The sequence below is a fragment of the Pseudorca crassidens genome, chromosome 8, assembly GCF_039906515.1.
Source record: "Pseudorca crassidens isolate mPseCra1 chromosome 8, mPseCra1.hap1, whole genome shotgun sequence".
In the NCBI taxonomy this organism is placed as follows: Eukaryota; Metazoa; Chordata; class Mammalia; order Artiodactyla; family Delphinidae; genus Pseudorca; species Pseudorca crassidens.
The window spans coordinates 72,059,735-72,076,207 of record NC_090303.1 but is presented as its reverse complement, the minus strand read 5'-3'; the positions used below and the strand labels follow the sequence as shown (position 1 = coordinate 72,076,207).

General features: G+C 34.6%; 1 protein-coding gene across 4 annotated transcripts in view; it reads right to left on the bottom strand.

Annotated features, from left to right (window-relative positions):
- FOXP2 (forkhead box P2) overlaps nucleotides 1-16,473 on the bottom strand; it is a 531,964-nt gene that overhangs the window by 461,933 nt on the left and 53,558 nt on the right. For 3 of the 4 annotated variants that reach the window (XM_067746782.1, XM_067746788.1, XM_067746783.1), the window contains exon 2: nucleotides 4,407-4,551. The exons of the other annotated variant lie outside the window; for it this stretch is intronic. The gene's annotated coding sequence lies outside the window, so the exon portion shown is untranslated. The remainder of the gene's footprint in view (nucleotides 1-4,406; nucleotides 4,552-16,473) is intronic. 4 annotated transcript variants of the gene reach the window in all.

Below are 16,473 nucleotides of genomic sequence, written 5' to 3'. Positions count from 1 at the left end.
ACTTTATAATATCACAAAATATTGATTTTAAGACCCTATCTTTTAAAAAAATTTTGAATATTCAGAGTAGACAGATCAAATATGAAATTATCTCACCTTTTCTCAGAACTCTACTTAACAGAATCATTGAGATTGCTTTTTTAATTCTTTTTTTCAGTTATATTAGACATGCAGAAACATATCTAAAATAAAGCCTTAATTTTTTAGAGCAGTTTTACTTTTACAGGAAAATTGAACAGGAAGTACAGAGTTCCCATATATATCTTCTTCCCCATTCCCAATAGACATAAAGTTTCTACTGTTATTAACATTTGGATGACTGTGGTACATTTGCTACAACTGATGAACCATATTAAAACATAGTTATGAATTAAAGTCTAGAGTTCCCATTACGGTTTATTGTTTGTGTTGTATAGTTCTACAGTTGTACAGCTGGCAAGTACATAATGCTATGTATCCATCATTAAAGTACCATACAGAATAGTTTCACCCCCCTAAAGATCCCCTGTGCTCTGCCTATTCGTCCTTCCCTCTCCTCAACCCCTGGCAACCACTGAGCTTTTTACTGTCTCCATAGTTTTGCCTTTTCCAGAATGTCATATAGTTGGAATCACAGGATGTAGCCTTTTCAAATGACTTCATTCACTCAGTGATATTCATTTAAGGTTCCTCCATGTCTTTTTGTAGCTTAATAGGTCATTTCTTTTCATCAACTGAATAACAGTCAATTGTATAACTATATCACAGTTTGTTTTTCCATTTATCTATTGAAGGGCATCCTGGTTGCTTCCAAGTCTTGGCAGTTATGCATAAAGCTTATATAAACATTCTTGTGCAAATTTTTCATAGACATAAGTTTTCAACTCATCTGGGTAACTACCCAGGAATGCAATTACTAGGTTGTATAATAGTGAATACTGTATGCATGTTTAGCTTCATAATAAACTGCCAAACTATTTTCCAAAGAAGCTATATCCATTCCACCACCAGTGAATCACAGTCCTTGCTGCTTGCTCCACATCCTTGGCAGCATTTGGTGTTGTCAGTGTTGTGAATTTTAGCCATTCTAATAGGTGTGTAGTGGTATCTTTTTTTTTTTTTTTGCAGTACGCGGGCCTCTCACTGTTGCGGCCTCTCCCATTGCGGAGCACAGGCTCCGGACACGCAGGCTCAGCGGCCATGGCTCACGGGCCCAGCCGCTCCGCGACATGTGGGATCTTCCCGGACCGGGACACGAACCCGTGTCCCCTGCATCGGCAGGCGGACTCGCAACCACTGAGCCACCAGGGAAGCCCGTGTAGTGGTATCTTGTTGTTTTAATTTGCAATTCCCTTATGAAATAAATACCAAGCATCTTTTCATAAGCTTATTTGCCATCTGTATATCTTCTTTGGCGAGATCCATTTCTTATAGTTGAGTTCTTTGTATATTTTGGATACAACTCCTTTATCAGATATGTGTTTTACAAACACTTTCTTCCAGTCTGACTTATCTTTTCATTTTCTTGTGTCTTTCTCAGAATAGAAGTTTTTCATTTTAATAAAGTGCAACTTATCCAACTTATCAATTTTTTCTTTCATGGATTGTGCTTTTGGTGTTTTATCTAAAAAATCAACTTCTAGATTTTCTCCTATGTTACCTTCCAGCTGTTTTATAGTTTTACATTTTACACTTAGCTCTATGATTCATTTTTAATTCATTTTTGTAAAAAGTATAAATTTTGTGTCTAAATTTCTTTTTTTTTGCATATGGATGTCCAGTTAGCTGTTCCAGTGCCACTTTTTGAAGTCACTGTCATTTTTCAACTGAGCTGTCTTCACTCCTTTGTCAAAGATCAGTTGCCTATGCTTGTGTAGGTCTATTTCCAGACTCTCTATTCTGTTACAAAGATCTGTCTATTATTTCATCAATATCATACTGTCTTGATTACTGTAACTTAAAAAAATGTCTTGAAGTCAGGTAGTGTCAGTCTTCTGACATTGTTCTTCTTCATCAATATTGTGTTGTCTATTCTGGGTCTTTTACCTTTCCATATAAACTTAAGATCAGTTTATCAATATTCACAAAATAACTTACAGGGATTTGATCAGGATTTTGTTGAATCTATAATCTTCAAGTTAAGAAGACCTGACATCATAACCATATTTGAGTATGCCTAGCCAAGAACATGGACTATCTCTCCATTTATTTAGATCTTTGATTTTCTTTCATCAGAATTTTGTAGTTTTCCTAATATTGTTGTTGTACATATTTTGTTAAAGTTATTCCTGTGTTTCTTTTTTTGATGCTAATACAATGGTATTGTATTTTTAATTTCAAAATTCCAGTTGTTCATTGTTCACACATAGGAAAGCAATTGATTTCTGTATATTAATCTTGTTTTCTGCTACCCTGCTATAATTGTTTATTAATTCCAGGAGCTTTCCTTGGTTGATTCTTTTGGATTTTCTACATAGACAATCATGTCATCTGCAAATAGACAATTGCATTTCTTGCTTCCCAATCTGTATGCCTTTTATTTCCCTTTCTTATCTTACTACCTTGGCTAGGATTTCCAGTATGATACTGAATAGGATTGTTAAGAGGGGACATTCTACTTTGCTCCTGATCTTAGTAGAGAAGCACGTAATTTCTCATTGATGGTTTTTCATAAAGCAAATATCCATGCAACCACCAGCCTAGTGAATAAACAAAATGTTGCTGATAGGCCAGAAGCTCCTGGAACCTCCACCCCAATTTCTACCATCTATATACAACTTAACCATTATCTTTAGTTTTGTTGTAATCGCTTCTTGCATCCCTAAACACTAAAGTCTAGTTTTGGAACTTCATATAAAATAAATCATACAGTATTATTCTTTTGGGTCTAGGTGTTTTTTATCAACATTATGCTTAGGAGATTCGACCATGTTATTGTTGCCATACTTTATCCAATTTCATTGCTGTAGAGCAGAAGATGAGAAAATTTTTTCTGTGAATGACAATATTTTCCAATTTGTCATCAAACTCAAACCAGTAAATGAGAGTTCACTACTGACCTATCAAATTTAAATAACTCTTTAAAGTTTCATCACACTTCTCAATAATAAAAATTAATGTTTTAAGTGAAAAGCAACTGTTTCATGTCATGAAAGCAATACTAATGTCTGTAGTCTTTCTCCAAGTTGTCTATTCTAGTTCAATGATGGAAAAATTTTGAACTGAACTGCTAAAACCAAAAAAGTTTCTTTTTTATGCATAGTTTCTGCTAAATTCAAGATTCCTAACTCACAATTATAGATTGTCAGGAATGGCAACAGTGTTTCCTGGCTCTATCAGATGTTCCAACCAACAAGATTAAACATGAACCTAGTAATTTTGAAGAATGCTCACTGTAGACTACTTTGACAGCTTTGTCAGATACTATGTGATTAAGAATATCACATTCAAAACCTGTAAAGGTTCATATTTCAGTTCTGGAAATAATTGGGAGAATGTATGATTTGGTTTTATTCAACTCTAATAAGCATTCATTTTCTATTGCATAATTTGGACCTTTTAAAACCAAAACAATACTCTATCACTGAGTTCTTTCACTGATGAATGAAAAGTGTTATCAATTATAAGCAAAAGTCAAATTTCTGGCAGTTAAGCCATTACCTCACGTATCAAGTGCCTTATCACAAGGATGATGCACGAGGTAACTTTCCAGATAAAGGTAGTGATGATAAGAAATTTCTTCCCAAATAATTTTCCTAAAACAAGCGTTGCCTTTAGTCATCATTCTTTCTACCAGTTTCTGAACAGCAACTGAATTCTATGTTTCTATAAAATCATTAACAGACATCTTTTAAGTTCTTCCTGACAAAATAGGAAATCAGTCTTTCCAATACACTGAGCTGACAGAAGTTATATATATTTTATAGTAGATTATGGATACAAATTCAGTCTAATTCATTTTCACCATGCAAAGTGAAAAAAGGACTTAACGTCTCTCTTACTGGAAGGTGTACTTAAATAGATATGTTAAGATAGCCTTATTCTCAGATATGAAGAAATATAAAAGAAAAAGAGAATCAAAGTTTAGCGCATAAAGGGATTATGACGGCACAATTGCACATATTAAATCAAATGAAGTTACCTTCTTTTCATCAGAATACTCTCAAAATTCTTAACAGTTCTCTGCCAGAAGGTAAAATTAAAACTAATCCATTTTGCATTAAATGTTATTATTGTACGGCATCACCCTATGTTATTAGTTAGAAAATGTTAACACAAATAGAAATTTAAGTTACCTACCAAAACACCCATATATTTTGTAGAGAAAAAAAATCCAAAGAATATTGTCATCGCATAGTTTTCTATTACTAACACCTGAATAGCCACAAAAACTGAGAGATGGAAAATATAGAGTGCAGATGACTTACATATGGAGGGTTAGACTTTAATTCTCTCTCCCAGGATTGAGGAGTTTTATTCTTTGTGCTTACAATGCTCTTTTCTCCAGGGTATTCTTCTACTTCCAGAATAGGTCAGGACAAAGCTTCAACAGACTTCTATTATTTGTTTGATCTAGGGGGAAATTATACTTTTAATCAATTATTACAAAATGCATCAAACTTTTTTCTCACTGTGCTGGGGGTGGCGGTTTCTCATTATTTTCTCTTGGATCTGAGGTGAACAGAGAAAATAGGAATTGCCATTGTTGCATATTACAATAAATAAATCAAGTAGTTTAAATTAACACCACTAAAAGAAACCCACATCTATCTTCTTTTTCATTTTTATGGCTAAGCAGCACAGCAAGAGAAAATTAATATTCAAAATCCAAATGACTACAAAAGCCTACTCAAATGTATTTTTAAAAGACTTTAACATAATTTTGCAAATCCATGAGTTTGAATGGACTGGCAGAGATGATTAGGTATCAAATATTTTTACTCATTCATTTTAATGTCTTAGGGCTAAAGAATTACAGGATGATTAGAAAAGTGTAAAGGGAAATCCATTTTAAAAAATTTTAATGGAATAATAAAAAAGATGATTTCAAGAGCATGAGACAGACCAGAAACAGATAGCAAAGGGCCTGTAGGCAGGGCAAGAAATCTAGAGTAAGAATTTTGGAGATGGTACAAAGGTTGGGAACTGCTATTCAAACAGAGCATGTTGGTCAAATTAAAGCATATAACAGGAGTACATTTTTAATATGGTTTGATGTTAACTCTCTAAGAAATCTATAAATGTAAAAATGCAACACATCCTACCTTCACAAGAACACAGAAACATAATACATGATTATTTGATCTTTGGTGGTATGAACATTCATAACTTTAAAGGAGTTAATTGTATTCTACAAACTTCATCAAATTGTAGTTTTCTAATAACGGATATTTTCTGCCTCATTAAAATGAAATATCAAGATAAATGTCTTCAACTTGTGCCATACCCTGGATCACACTCTCTTGCCTTATCTTTAAGTCATTCATATTGCTTTCCAAGTCATTCATATTGCTTTCCATTAAATAATAAATTAGAATGTAGGGGGAACATTTAGAGAAATTTGGAAATAAAATACAGATGGGGGAAATGTGTCTGTTAGCATTTTAAAGCCAGTTTTCGTTCAGAAATTTAAAACTATTACACTTGTGATTACTATTCCAAAAAAACTATAGTGGCAATATAGTAAACAAATGAAGCCAATTAATAGCTGTATCGGAATAGCTAAATACAAAAACCAAAACGTACGTGGGCAGAAGAATGTCTCTTTAAGCCGTCCATCTGGTCACAAACTGATACTTACGTGAGCCCCTTCTGATTTTAATCAGAGTCAGGGGTACTTGTAAGTATCTACCTGGAACACCACAAAATTATTTCAAAGTGAAACGAACAGAAATTTGACTATCAAAAATTAAAGCTATTGAAGGAGAAAACTCATTCAAGACTAGATTTTAGGATTACAGAAAACTGGTATATTTTCTTTTAGAAAGATACAACTAATCTTGGCCTAACTTAATAGTCTTACTACTAAAACTTATCAACATGCATTCTATATGAATATTTCCATATGGCTTTTCAAACATAGGTAGTTCTACCTTAGTTTCAAGAACACAGAAATGATTTTGCTATATTTTGGATCAGTGCAGATCAATGCACATTCCTTTAGGGAAGCCTTTCGAACTGACAAAGGGTGAATGATTGACATCAGTAACAAATACTTTTTGTTGTCCTGGACTGACATGTCATTTATAGCAATACCTATGCTAATTAATGCCATACATATCTACCAGATGTGTCAGAGAAATATGCCAGACCCTTCACAGAATATTCCGTTTGAGTGCGGCTAAAATTACATTATAGATATGGAAATGCATCCCTTTGTGATAAAGAACTGATCGCTCTCTCTCTCTCTCTCCCTCCCCCCATGTATCACACACACACATATATACATATACATAGAATATACTTTCTGTGATAGGGAAAAACCCACTTACATGTACAATTAGCTATACCTTGTCTATTCCATTGGTAAAACTTTTTACAAAGAGCAAACTCTACCTTGCCATGTTCAAATACACTATAATCTTAAGCTTAAAAAATACAGAACATAATGTACTAAAATACTAGTCAGGGTCTTCAGAAACTACACTATCATCATGACACTTTACATTGAAGTGTGTTCCCAGATTCTCTCAACTCCACTGGTAGACTGTTAACAATGGGAACTATGCGTTAATCATCTTCATCTCCCCATTCCCTAGGACACAGTTTGGTATATAGTGGGTACCAGCTTTTTTTTAAAAAAATAGAGTTAGGGTCAGTAAAAACATCAAAATTATGTATCACATTTTTGTCAGTGAATTCAGTATATACAAAGAAATAATTGTTAGTGTTGGCAACTGAAACCCTTACTCATTAAATCAAATAAACTCGTAAAGAACTCATCTCAGTGTCTGGTACAGAGCTAGCACTCAAAAAACTGTGAACTATATAATCAGATTGAACATTCATCCTGCATTGCCTGGAATAGCTGGGGTTCGTACTTACTGCAATTATTAACAGCTACCACTTTTCTTCTCAAAAGTATCATTAATTTATTATAATTCATTTATATGATTATTTCTTTTTATCAACAAGTTATTCTTTTTCTTGTTTTCTATGATGCTGTTACATGACAAAACTATTTTATTGGGATTGGGATGAACAACATTCCATTCTTTTAACATCAGTACATTCACAGAGAAGGTCAAGGGTTTATTAAATCCTCACATCCTTTTTTTTTTTTTTTTTTTTGCGGTACGCAGGCCTCTCACTGCTGTGGCCTCTCCCATTGCGGAGCACAGGCTCCGGACGCGCAGGCTCAGCGGCCATGGCTCACGGGCCCAGCCGCTCCGCCGCATGTGGGATCTTCCCGGACCGGGGCACAAACCCATGTCCCCTGCATCGGCAGGCGGACTCTCAACCACTGCGCCACCAGGGAAGCCCTCACATCCTTGAAGCTAAACATTTCATCATCAACAAAGGAATTATCTCCTAGCTGACCAATCCAATGTGACTTCTTAATTCTTGGTTTGCTTAACTTTGCTAATTCATTTACCTTAGTTTTCATTCTTTCCTTCATAAAACTCTACCTTTGGCCTACATGACACCCCTCTTTCTTGATTCCCCTCCTACCTCTGAGACCTCCTTTTTTCAGTGACTGCTAGTTCCTATTCTTACATGTATTTCCTCAATGTCAGTTTTCTCAAGACTTCATTCTAGTCCTCTTCTTTTCCTAATCTGCGCTCCAGTTCTTGCAATAACCACAATTTATTGCAAATGATTCCCAGGTGTGTATATCCAGTCCACACCTCTCTCCTGACCTGCAGATCGAAAGTTCCTACTGAATATACAATCTCCTATCTGTCCCCACTTCCTCCAGTCTTAACTCCAAGACCAAGGAAGCAACCAACAGTTAAGGAGAAAGTGAAGTCCTGCAAGAATTCACAGGCAACGAAAGACAAGGCAGGGAAATCCAAACCCACTAGAGTGAGAGGCAACCTGTTCCTGGTATCTCATTTGTAATCCAAGCATGTTTCACTTATAAAAATTGTTGCATGTAGTGGATAGGTTTCAAGGCAAATATTACTAGAAAGAATAATATGATAAACGTCAAATGTATCATGAGGATCACAAAATAAAATACCCAAAGATAAAAGTGTAAAGCAGCTAGGCGCAAGATAAAAGAAAGTTGTAGGGTACTGTGGCAAAGTCTCTAAAGAGGTGTTTTTTAACCCCCATCAGATTACTGCATATGCTCCTGCATTTGCTCCACAGGAATGCAGTCTTAGCCCTGCCAAATGTGAGTTTTCAAGAGAAGTTAGAAAAGCTGTGCACGTGTGTGTGTGTGTGTGTGTGTGTGTGTGTGTGAGAGAGAGAGAGAGAGAGAGAAGAGAGAGAGGGAGAGACACAGAAACAAAGAGAGACAAATCCAATTTTTAAGATTTAGTAACAAATTTCATATTTTAAAAAATAATAAATATAATAATATTTGCAAGCTAAGGACATAAAGCACTCCTTTTTGACCTCAAGGTTAAATTGAAGGGCTAGCCTTTGACTTAAAAGCCATGTGTATATAACATGGCTTCTTAAGGAAAGTGTGGTCTGAGTTCTGAGCACCCAACACAATACAAAATCTTTTGTTATACAATCCATTTACATTTTGCGAAAAGCTTGCTATTTAATTGTATTGCCTAAAACATCCTATGAATGCAATTTTCCACCTTCTCTTTGGCTCAGCTCTTTATCCTCTACTGCCTCTTAAACATCTTCACTTGAATATTATGGTTCTGACCCTTCTTCAAATTAATCATGGTTTATATATCTTCAGAATTTTATCTCAAACCTTCTCTTTACTCAAGAACACTCAAGTTTTCTTAAATATATACCAAAATATTTATTTATTTATTGGATCTTCTAACAGGGAAAATTTTGTGTGCCTCTGGCTTTCCCTCCAGTTTACAGGAGAGATTTACAGAAGAGAGAAATTTATCCAAGATCTCAGAGGGTGTGAGTGGCAGAGACGGAACTTGAGCTCACTTTCCTTTTGAAACCAATGCAAGCCAAATTTACCCAAAATTTAATTCATAGGTAAATATACACATATAATATTTAATTTCTCTAACTGTATTTGAAAATAACTAATTTCCGTTAAATAACATACACTATAATCAAAATTAGAAAATACCAATATTTGTGTATGTCACCTCAAAGTATGCTTATTACAACACTTTAAATTTCACATTAAACATATTTCACTTATGTATTATACATGTTTATAACTGCAGAGTCAAATGAGGATATCAGACTTCCAAAACTAATAATCATCCACTCTCAAAAGGGCACAACCAGTATCAGCATCACTAGGTTCACATTTAAAAGAGATCGACTCATTCTGTACACAATTTCTGAGTAGTTGATTGTATATTAGCTTACTTATGAAGTAGAAAAAATCTCAGAACAAACGAGCAGGCGACGGGGAAAAAAAAAACTACCTTATCTATATTGCCCTGACAATTGAGTTTGGACAACAGTATTTTCTAAATGTACCCTATTCAGGGCTGGATATGTAATTACCTTCAGTTCATAGTCTAGACATTAATGCTTTCATAGTATTTAAGACTCCTTGTAACATGCTTGCAGCTTTAAGTAAGCAAGGCTAAATCTTGACCAGATAAATTAGCAAAGAATGCAATAAAGGCTGCAATAAAAGAACTTTATCCTACAAACCTTCAAGTTGCTGCTAAATGAGATTTCTTTGAAATGCAGATCAGTTGAACTAGATTAGTGAATTTTAGCTCCTGTCAACATCATAACAAAATACAAATACAATTGTTCACTGGCCTTATCTCCATGCTTCCATCTGGTGCCTTGTTATTTACTTTCCTTGATTTACTATGCAGATCTAAATAAGGCACATCAAGGAGGGCTTACAACACAATGGCTTCTTAAGCTTTACATCAAGGTATTTGAAACTGAAGCCAGGAAAGGGCTGCCATCAAAGACATATCTCTAATGAACTTCCATATCAGAGAAGGTTTGGTATTTAATACTGCTGTGAAAAGAAAGAGCTACAAATCAGAATGGCCTATGAAAGAAAATGCCCACAAATCTTGATGAGATTAGCACCTCTGAGAATTAATATCCCAATAAAAATGATGTCTGGTACCTTGAAGAGTTAACTTCCAACCTTTGCAAATATAATGCACTGTGTCAAGAGCAGGGAAATCATTTGACAAGGTTAAAAGGTCAGGGAAGAATTTTTAATTTTTCTCCCAAAGCTAGAAAATTATATTTTTTATACCTGCTTATCATAAATCCATGTCAGAATAAACAAACTTCAACATAATTAACACAATTAACAAATTTATAACATTACTTTCTATGGTATACACATTCTGCACTATTTTTTCAAAAATGAAAATTAGGAACAACTTCACAGTAAAATATGTAATATAAAATGACAGCATGTAACATTTGTTCATCAATTCTAGTATTTCCTTTTTCTGCCCCACAGCCATCTATGGCAACACAGTAAAATCTTCAGTCATTTTGCAAATCTTGAGGTGCCATTTTTATTACATGCTGCTCACCTTTTAAAGAGACACAGTAAATAAGAATTTCTTTTCACCCTCTCTTCCTCCCTAATTGTGTTTTCCCACTTTTATTTATGTCACAGTTGAACAAGACAATAATTCACAAACATTAGTGAAAGTTTCCAGCAAACTCTACTTGCATTACTATTTGACAATTTCTTCCCCATAAGCAGTTAAGGTCCATAAACAAATGATAATTTTGTTTTTCCTAAAGAAAGCATTTCAATCATTTATGTCGTTCTATAGCAAGGGAAGATCCCACAAGCAAGTTCTGCTCCGTGGATCAATCAGCTCCAAACCAAAGTAGACATGTTGTCGACTCCAGTGCCTGGAAATCCTGCTGCGGGCTCACCAGATGATGAAAACCGAGGTATGCAGCAGGGGGGCCCCACGTGGCATTTGGTAGCTTCTGGGCATGTCAAACTTCACAACAACCCCACAGTCAATGACAGCAAACACCTTCCCTCTTCTTGCCTCCAAACATAAACTTGCCTCTCTACCCTCCCTCCGAATTATGGGCAGTCTTCCAGAAACAAAGCCCCAAACAGAAGAAACCTCCCATGACTACACAACAGAAATCACAGTTGTCTTTTTGCTGGATTTCATTTCATGTAGGCAATGTTCCAGACTTATTTACAACCACAAGAGACTGTTACCTCTTCTTGTTTAACACAATGACAAAACAACAGATTTACATATGCAAAAGCAGGTGCTGTAACAGGTTTGACTACTCTTGACCTAAAGCATGTAAAAGAGGTTTATCTGCAACAGCTGTCTCAAAGGTATTGGTGCTATGATGGGCAGTCAAAACTCCACCATCTGTAGAAGCGTGTGCTCAAAATGACAATATGAATTAAACAGTGATCAATAGGCCTTCCCTCATCTTTATCCATACATTGAAATCCCAAGATGTGTATATATTGGGCTATTTTACCTATCAGTCCTAGATAAGGAAAATAGAAATGTTGACATGCAAAAGTAATGTGTTCAATTGATCATTTCAGAACAGTTCTTTTCACCATGCTGACACACTGTGAGATGCCAGGTACTGAATTTTAATCACAGTATTATTTTAGAGCAAAATTTTCACAGGATTAATAATTCTAGTTGCTGTAATAATAACCTAAATAACTACTCTGTTGGAGTTCTACTACCGTAATTGTTTTCCTTAACTATTTTTACATTCAAGTTGTAATTTTAGATCTTAAAAATAATGAAATTGTAGGCATGGGTATCTTAATCTCTCTTACTTTAAGCTTCAATTTAGAGAGGCACATTTTTCTGACATTCTGAGATTACAATTTTCTTTAAGATGCTACTTTTTCCCTTGCACACCAAGGTAAAGAACCCGAGTCTGAACATGACCCCTTACTGAACAGAATAACTTGTTTTTGAGTTATATTTGCAGAAGGTAGCACCATATGCCCCAAGCTCCAAGTTGGATGCTCTTTCTATGGTCTAATTTGCTTGTCAAAAGATGTTACAATCACAAACCTACAATGTCTAGATAAACTTAATATCGAATGGAAAAAAAAAATATTTTCCTCACTTTCTTTAGAAATAACAAATTAAGCTCAAATAAATGCAAAAGGTTTGTAAAGTTCAAGCAACCTCTGAATTATAAATAAAAGAACCTGGTGCCACATGATTGAAAAAAGAAAATCACACACACGTACATAAGTTTAAATTAATTATTAAGAACAAAAACCTCGTCTCCTTTTTGAAAGAACAGAAGCAGCATGAAGTGCACAATTTTCAAGCTGACTTAGAAATAAACTACTTTTTAAACAGAAGTTTCACAAAAGACATTTAAATCAAACCACAGTTCATTATAAAAATTAACCTTTCAAATTTGAGTGAAATACATCCACTTATTTTAAATGTTTTTGCAATTTCCATTGTACATCTTTGGAATTTTGTTTTAGCCTCCAAGAACCTTTAAACTCTGCTGCAATATTCTTTTGTTTGTTTGACTTGATTTTGTTTGTCTGTTTTTTCATAATGGAGAGATAGTATCATGGGAAGGAAGAAAGAAAGACTATATCTGCAGACAATTTGTTTCAATTTTTTCTTTTTTTTTTTCCTGTCTTGTTGCTTAAACACTAAAGAATTAAAATACCATTTAAAGAAAAAAGCAAGGGTATTCAGTGGCTGTTTCTCACAACTGAGATGAGACATTATTATGACCCTTTCAAAGCCTTTCCAAATGTTTAAAAACTAAAATTATTTACTCAATAGGTCGTAACTGCCTTTTGTGAGCCACAGTAATCCATCATGTGAATAAATATTTAGACAATATTTTAAATGTGTGTGATATACTTGACAGAATGCTGCAGTTCCAGGCTGTCCTGTAAATACAATCTGATCAAAAACATTCTGCTTGTACAATTAAAAAAACCCAGCTAGAAACACAACAGTCCAGCCAAGGAGGGAAAATTGATATCTAGGAAAACCTCAACAGTGAAAGTGACCATCAGTGACATAAACCACTGCAATTTTAAGAAGTTTGAAAAGCTGTTCTTGCTGAGGTAGATATCATATAAAGAATATACACCTATCTTAGGCAGATATTAACAAAGCTTCTTAAAAATGTACCACTTGTAAATAAAGATAATATATCTATTTAATAAGCAACATTATGCAGCAGAAAAAAAACAACAGAGCAGCACTATACCTACTGATGTACTGACAGAGAGCAATTTCCAAGGTACACTGTTAAGTGAAAAAAGCAGGATACATCAAAGTGTATATGTTTATATTACCATCTGTGAAAAAGTGACATATAGAGATACATATATGTTTATATATACATCACTATTTCTAGAAGAACACTAAGAAACTGGTTGGTGTGACTGATTCTTGAAAAGGGAAAATGGATACTTAAGGCACTGCTTCTCAAACTTTTTCATAACTACATACACATAAAAACCAGTACCAATTATGTGGCACACTGGGACAAACGAAGGGCCATCTGTCACAGGTCCCACCTTGCTTAGTTGGGGGTTAAAAACATAACTATCTCTTCATACCCTTAAAGTGGCTGAGACACAGTAAGCTATGAGGTATTACGTGTTACCTGTTTTTAATAATTAAAGTTGAACAAGCCAAACTGACCATTTAAAGCTTATCAGTGGAGAATAAACTTGAAATATCTACTCAATCTTTTTACAGTTTAAATTTTTTTAAACTAGCACCTGCTAGAAAATCTCACTGCACATTAGATGGTACTCCAATAATCTCGCAATTTTTCTAATTTTAAAATGCTGCTGATTACGATATTTATAGAGTACATACACACCAAGAGTCTTCAAACCAGAGTTGCTTGCACTATATTGCACTATGATACGTTTACCACATCCTTAGCATTTCGAAAATTTAAACGGAAATTATTTTTTCACTCAAGATAAGGGTTCTGAAAATTAAGTCAAATTTTATCCATTACTCTGCTATATTTTATTTTTAATTTATTTTTAACACATATAAAGCAGATAAGTCAAAAGTCTCACTTGTTAGCTTAAGAAGCTCCAGTTGACGTTTATTTTTATTTGATTGACAAAGGTGGAAACAATTTATTATTTTATTACTTTAATGAATGCAATTTGTTACACAGATAAAAAATACTCGAAGCATAGTGGGAATTAATAATAAAAGAAATTTTGGGTGGTAGTTAAACGGCTACTGCTGCTGCTATTACTTATAACCTCAGCAAATAGCAGATGTGTGCTAGAAAGCACTTTTTTGTAAAGAAAGTATGATTTGCACCTTTCAGAAGGACATTTTAGTTGGTTTTCACAGTGAAATTATATAATAGCTTTTTTTATTACTTTGTATAAAAAAGCTTATGCGAAGAATCACACATCTATACATTTGGCAATTTTGTATTTATGATAATATGTCAGATTATGGAGGTGTTCCAAGGAGAAAGAAGTCAAGATCACTTTCAAAAAATCACAGGTAAAAGATGAGGACTCGGGAAAAAAAGACAAGAAGCAGCTATGTGTGATTAGGAAAAAAGATGGATTCGACACTTTTCCCAATGGAAGAGCGAGCCAGTATTCTAGGAAAAATAAGGAAGATTCATTGGCATTGGGATATTTAAGGAGTTTTTAATACTTACTCCCATTCTGCCTCTAACACCTAATCACTCAGTCAAAAATATCTGTAGGTACACCATCTCCAGATGCTGTGTTTAGCACTAGAAATTCAATGATGTAGCCCCACAAGCTGTATAAAAGCCTGGGATAGAAGGTGGAACTGGGGAACAGTTGGTGTCAAATATTTTGCACAGAAAGAGGAACTGAAGGAACTATAGGCATAAGAATGAATAAAAAGTAGTAATCCAAATAAGAAGGAATGAAAATCTGAAGGAGGACCATACCAAAGGAGATGAAGCAAAGAGGCCATATTTGATAGACATTTATATTAGTGTCCATTTCACTTTGTGATTGACTAAGAGAGGGAAAATTGAAAATGACTTTCAGATTTTTCGGCTTGGTTATATGTCGTAGATACCGCAAGGAAAGCAGTCTAGTGGGATTTATACTGTGATAGCAGCCTCAAAGATTCCCAATGATCCCAGTCTCTGCTACCTCTGTCCCATGCAATCCCCTCTTCTGAAGTGTGGGCTGGATCTAGTGCCTTGATTCTAATCAGCAGAATATGGCAAAATGATGGCATCTCATTTCTATGATTAGGTTGCAAAATAACTCTTGACTTCTGTCTTTTCACTCTCACGTGCTCACTCTGATGGAAGCCAGTTGCCACGTTGTGAGTTTTCCTATAATTAGGCCCAGGTGAATGCCCAAGTGACAGGCCCACATCTTTTATGTGAATAGCACAAAAACTGAGGAAATGTTCTCCCAATATTCAAAAACTATTATCTGGTTCAGCAAAGGAGTTACTCATACAAATGATAAATTATTAAGTTCATCTCATTATTATTATTATATTATGATTAAGTTTCAATATACAACTTTGTTATTTCACTCATATCTTTCCCCTTAATATAAGCAAAATATTAACCAACATTCATACTAGAACTAAACTCATTCATTCATCAATTGCAAACGTAAGTTGGCTGTAGATATAAGAGTTCAGCAAAAGTCAATGAAAGCATTCAAAACCTTCGACAAGGGACTTGGGTTTTCTTGAGCTAAGAATAAAGTATTTTATAGTTGCAAAAGATCATCCTTTATGTGTATGTGTTTCTGCCTTTGTATGTATTTATGTCTGACACTGGATGGCTTCTGTAGAGTGGTGAGTTTCATTTGCTTTATAGCCAAAGAGTAAGATAAAGTAAACCTTGTACCTCCTAGAGTTAGTCAATTTATCTGGATTCAGAAACCAACTCATTCATTTTTGGTGGTGGATCTGATTCAGATACTATGTAACCTTACTGTTTGTTGCCTAATAAATACATGTTGAATTGACATGAATTGATTCCTCTGCTTTACCACCCTGAGAGCTAGTAAGATTCTAAATCTTGTCTTGTATTTTCTTAACTACAAAGAGTGCTCTGCTCATAGATTCAATGAATGTCTACAGAATGAGTGGATGAATGAATGAGTCATTTTATTAATCAGTACAGGCAACGGTAGATTGAGGAGGGTGTGAATGATGAAGCTTGAAAGCAAAAGAAAGGGGAAGGAATCAGGGATATTGCTTTAGGGTATGTCATCCATCAAAGGAATTTTATTTGCACACCTTTTAAAATGAAATTTTGGGCAGCATTTTTAGAATAGATTTGAACATTATAAAGGTAAGAAACTTTGGGAATGCTAATTGCTAATAGGACACTATGATATAAATGTCATGGCATATAAGGAAAACGATATTTATTGTCACTGCTGTGTGTGACAGGCAG